We start from the raw sequence: 5862 nt of genomic DNA on the forward strand, positions 1-5862 counted from the left end.
TGAGAAAGAGAAGGAAGTGAGCTGGGTTAGAAACATCTCAGACTGCAGTGCAGTTCTGAGAGTTAGGAAAGATTGTAGGAGTCCCTGAGTCAAAGTCACCTTGTGAGGAGTCCTGTGCCCTTCTGGGAATGGACCTGCCTCGCTTGGTCATTGCCTAGGAGCAGCCTGTGAGAAATATGGTTTCAGCGCAAATGGGTGATAGATTTCTGAGCACAACAGCTAGGGCTGTTGGTCAGTCATGCTTTCCAAGGTGAGAAATCTGAAAGTCAAATTTTCATGGTTATTACTATCCACTCCATTCATCAGACAGATCTACTTTTCCATACAGGAAAAAGGAAAAAGAGGGCAGCAACTCCATGGCTACCATGGACCTATCTTCCTAGGGGGAACCCAAAAACGAGGAGGTTAGTGAGATGCGCTACAGGCCCTATTATTGCAGTAGATCCCAGAACGGCAGCTCGTATACATCCTCTCACTTCTGCAAATAGTGGTGCTAGTTGACACTTTGTGAACATGAAAGGCAGACCCTAACCTGGAATAGGTATCTATCCCTTGTGGATGAACCAAGGCCCCAATGTAGTCAACATTAACCACCAAGTGGCCTGCTGGTTTCTTTGAGTAATAAATAGTACTTTACTCAGGGCTCAGCATTGGTCTCTGTTGCTAATAGACTGGATATTCAGAGACAGTAGTTGCTAAATAAGTCTCTATATGTGGTAGACCATGCTGTTGGGCCCATATATAGGCTGCACATCTGCCACTATGGCTCCTTCATTCATGTACCCATTGTGACAGTTGTGGGATGACTGATGACAAAGACTGGCTAATGCCAATCAGCTAGTCATTTTGTCTGCTTCGTTGTTCAGTACTTCATTCATGGTAGAGGCTTTCTGATGAATTAATGTACAATACACTTCATGTCCCCTCCCATATATTTTCTCACATACCTCTATCCCATACCCCCTTATCTCTAACCTTCCAATGCTTTTATTTCCATATCTCTGATCAGAATGCCAGGCCACTGGCTGCTTGTACCCAGGAACTTACATGTATAAATATTCTTGACTTCTGTAGAAAGTAGATGCCAGGTGTACTGCTTACTGCTCTGCTCAGTAGGAAGAATTTCCCTCTCCACTGTCTTTCAGGGCCATCCCTAGTATGGCTGGAATGCAGTCTGTTTTTGGCTCACTCTCATGTGTCAAGCCAATCTTAACTAAGCTCAGACTTTTTTCTTTAGCTGGTCAAGCAGACTCCTCCATAATGCCATGGTACTGGGGAAGGGGTACGGTGCAACTGTGGTAGGTAACAAAGGGTCTAGGCTGCCTAATCATGGCCTTGTTCCATATATTAGGGTCCCACACTGTGAAACTCCTATCAAGATTTGTCATAAACACCCCCTCATATTTTCTCACCACTGTCACCTCCAGCATCATGGAGTTTGCCAGATCATATGGCTTAAGCAGCAAAGCTGCTTGCAACACAGGCTAGACTTGAATTGGAGCCCTTTTCTGCTCTGGGCTCCACTTAAAGCTGACAGCCTTTCATGTCACCAGGGCGCTATTCCTAAGTATTGAATGCATTGCTTGCAGAACCCAAAGAGACCTACCAGCTACTATGCTTTCCTCTTTATGGTAGAAGATACAAGATTTTCAGCAATCTGTCTTTTACGTTGGAAGGACTCTCCCAGCATGTCCCTGACCACTGGATCTCTAAAAATTTCATTGAAATGGCAGGTCGTGAGTCTTCAGACAATTTATCTTTCACCCTCTGGAGAACATGTCTTAACAAGGCCTTCAGTGTCCTAGCCACCTCTTCCTCTCTTGTCCAATCATTATGATATCATTGATGTAATGAATCATTGTGATGTTCTGTGGGATGTGGAGGTGATTCAGATTTTTCAAGCAAAACTATGACAAAGGGTAAGAGTACTAATATAACCCTGAGACAAAATTGAAAATTAACACCATTGTCTATCTCACATGAGTACAAATCATTTCTGATCTTCTTTTCTAAGTGGAATGAAAAAGGACATTGTCCAAATCAATGGCTGCATATCATGTACCTAAGGTCTTATTAATCTGCTTAGCACAAATTCACGTCTGGCACAGCAACTATGATCAGGTTTACTACTTGATTAAGTCTGTAATAGGCCACAGTCATTCTCCAGTATTCATCTGGTTTCTGCAGGGGCCACACTGGTGAGTTAAACAGAAATAGAGGGCTCACCACTTCTGCATCATTTAGGTATTTAATGGTAGCAACAATTTCCACTATTATTTATGGGATATGATATTGTATTTTTTTTTACTATCTTGGTATGGATCTGGAGGCAGTTTCAGAGGTTTCCACTTAGCATTTTTCACTAGAATAGTGAAGTTTGACCAAAGTTTGGAAAAGAAGTAAGAAGGGAGTGTAGAGAAGCAATAATGTTTCTCCCTTCCACTTTACGGTTGATTGCAAAAATATGTGGGAAATACAGTGAACTACAATGGTTTGCAACTCCTACATCAAGAGGTCAAATCTATTTCCTATCCTCAAGATAAGGTGGGCAGCTCTTGGAACTTGCCTTGGCCAAGAATGTGATGAAAGTAGTATCTTGTGAGTTTTGAACCTAGGCCTCAAAAGGCCTCAGCTTCCTCTTACCTGCTTTTGAGACTCCTGCCTGGGATAGACTGTGCATCCTGAGAGAACATGTGGAGCAGAAGGCTATTCTAGTTGAACCATCTTGGACCAACCAGCCCTGGGTGACCTTCCAACTGACCACAGATACATGAGCAAACCTAGCTGAACAACCAGCTGAACCTAGCCAAGGCTAGAACCTTCAAGCCAAGACCTGACCAAATTGCCAAACTGCAGTTTGTTTTAAGCCACAAAGTTTTGGGGAAGTTTATTCAATAGCAAAAGCTAGCTGAGAGCTCTACGTACCTCTCTTAAGTCACAGCCTAGAAGTGTTATAAAGTAAATACTTTCCTCAAAGTAAGTTAAAATTTTTGTTGTCATTTAAGCCAGTATCACTATAAGTGCTGATCCACAGAGAGATAGAGCTTTCCTCAGAATGTAAATCTATACACTGCTTCTTTCATCAAGAAAGTCTTGATGCAAAAAGAACATCAGCTTAATTCAAGTGTGCCTATGACATAGTTGGTTTCTATTTATAGTTCATGCTAGCTCCTCACATTGCTGCAAACTGATAATAAATAGTACCTAGGCAAATTGCAATCTATAAACCACACTTTTGGTAGCAAGATCCAAGGCTTAGGGGTAAACACACAAAAAAAATGTTTTTTTCTATAAAGAACAAGATAGTAAAAAATTTTAGAGCATGTAGTCTCTGTGAAGTTTGTCATTATAGCAAGGAAGCAGCCTTCAGACAATACGTAAATGAATGGGAAAGGCTGTATTCCAATAAAACTGTTTTAAAAACAGTCAGCAGACTAGATTTGGTTTGTGGACCATAGTAGGCTAACCTCTGAATCCTAAGCCATTTCTGAGGCTTATCCCCATCAAAGCTCATTATCAGATCTGGTTTTTTATTAATGTCAAAAGAATGTAAACAAAGGCGTAAAGAGAATTGGAGATAGCGTTCATTGGAGAGAGGAAAAACAAGTGCCTGAAATAGTTATCTCATTTGTTCCAACACAGAGCCACCCAGACAGATAAAATGAAATGTGGAAATACATACATAATTTTTAAAAAATATATGGGAAAGACAGTGAGCAAGTACTGCCCATCAAAGCCCTTGGCTGAATCTTGGGAGAAAATAAATGTACCAAGAAGCTTTCATTTCAAAATGTCAACATCTCAAAGATACAGAACTGTTTAACAGTAGGGAGCTAAGGTATTCCTTTTTTCATTTTTAACTGCCCCCCCAGCCCCTTCCTGTTTGCTTGCTTTTTAAAAAAAAACTTTTTCTTTAGCTCTTAAAACAAAGAAAAGAATTTCCAGGCACCATTAAAAGCAACCAGTATTACATTCTTGAAAAGCAGGTTCATAAAAGCAGCTGTTAATAATTTACGGTTGCCTCATTAGATTCTCCTTCAGTGCAGTTTGGAGAGAACGTATTTCTGTGTCATTAATTAGACAATAATCTGTCTTTAGATTCACCCTGAGAATGGGCAGGTTATGCCCCTGTGAGGGAGTTTCAGGAGGAGGCACAAAAAAAGAGACGTCACCTATCGCCATCCATTTCTCAAAATGCACACTGGGCAGATTTCCAAATTCCCATTACATTCTGTTTTTTAAAATACAAGATGATTAGCTGCTTTGACAAATATACTCCTCCCCAATTAACAACAGCTGCTGTCAAAATCATTAGAGTGAAGCAAAAATCTGAAGTACTGTGTGTTCTGTTTATTTTAATGAAATATGAAATGTGAAACTGTTTCTTAAGGATCTCCAGCTCCTTAAGGAAGCTTCATTTTAAATGGAAGTTTTGGTTTGGGTTAGCTTTGCAAATGGTTTCCTTTAGTTAGTATTTAATATTCACTCCACCTGTAGATTAAGCCCCTGAAAATCTCTAGCTGAATGCATGTATGAGAAGAATAGCACAGTAAGAACCAAAGCTATTGTCAGTCATTAACATTGTGGTTTAGCTCTTCCCCTTTAAAGCCATCGCTGAAGCACCAGCAGCCAAAACGAAGTTCAGTCCCCTTGTGACCTCTGACTGAAGCAAGAATCAGAAAAGTCATGTCAGTTCACCTTCCCACATTCACAGGAAGATGATGTCTTCCCCTCTTTCCAAAGAACTAAGACAGAAGTACAACGTTTCATCCATGCTCATCTGAAAGGATGTTGAAGTTCAGGTTGTGTAAGAGCACTACGAAGAGCAGCAAATTGGCAAAGCAGTCCAGATTCACAGGAAGAAATAAGTCATCTACCCTGAACTAGCATAGCAGGAGAAGGCTGATATGGGCATTTACCTCAGCAAGGTGATTATCACTAGACTAAAACTAGACAAAGACTGCAAAAAGATCCTTGAAAGTAAAGCCAAATCTCACCAAGTAGGAAAGGAAAAGGACAAATATCAGGAAGAAACAATTGAGAGGCTGCAGGAATAAAGTAACTTTATAAATGACTTTCACAGAAAGCTATCAAAAGGGGGGGGGGATTATCTCAGACTGGCCAAGCAGTTTTGTCAGAAAGAATGAACACTGTGCCATGGCCACCAGGGAGGGTTAGTAGAGAATAAACCAGGTAAATGGAGTGCTGGGATGCCCTGATGGGTTGTCACAGATGGGGGAGAGGGCCATAGGGAAATTAGAAAAAACTGGAGATAAAGCAGGGGCTGTAAAAAGGAAGAAGGGACTCTAAAAAAAAAATGTATAAATGTTAAATTTTGTCTAATTCCCAAATTTTCTTCGGGCTGGTGCTAGCCAAGAGAGCCAAAAATTATCTCCCATACACAGGGAAAAGGGGAATTCTTTTTACGCTAGGAGGGGGAAGAGACCTTGCACCAGCAATCTGAGCACCCTTCCTTAGTGCATATCCCTAGGCTAATCTTCATCTGCCTGATCTTAATAAACCCTTCCCAGGAGCAATGCTGTGCCCCTTTGTACTCTATTCTTGCCTCAGATTGAGAACTTCCAAGGTCTTCTAAGCATCACTTTTTATCAGTGTCACAAAGTGGCGCTGATATATGTAATCCAAAAATGTTGTTCATCCACTTTGTCCTCTGATGTTTACATTCTCCTGCCCATGTATGTTCTTCACTGCTTCCTCATCTCCTCCTGGATACCAATCAAATGGTATCCTTTATACCCCCTGATTTCTCTTCTTACTCATTAATATTAATTAAGTCTTCAGATGGAGCCTTACCAGAGCCAAATGCTCATTGTAATAACTTTTCACCTTCTTCTTTACTGT

At 40.9% G+C, this 5862-nt stretch overlaps 1 pseudogene; it reads left to right on the forward strand.

Annotated features, from left to right (window-relative positions):
- Window positions 1-1909: 1909 nt before the first annotated feature.
- Window positions 1910-5057, forward strand: LOC102528774 (large ribosomal subunit protein uL24-like; annotated as a pseudogene).
- Window positions 5058-5862: the final 805 nt, after the last annotated feature.

Source organism: Vicugna pacos, chromosome 5 (assembly GCF_048564905.1).
Source record: "Vicugna pacos chromosome 5, VicPac4, whole genome shotgun sequence".
In the NCBI taxonomy this organism is placed as follows: Eukaryota; Metazoa; Chordata; class Mammalia; order Artiodactyla; family Camelidae; genus Vicugna; species Vicugna pacos.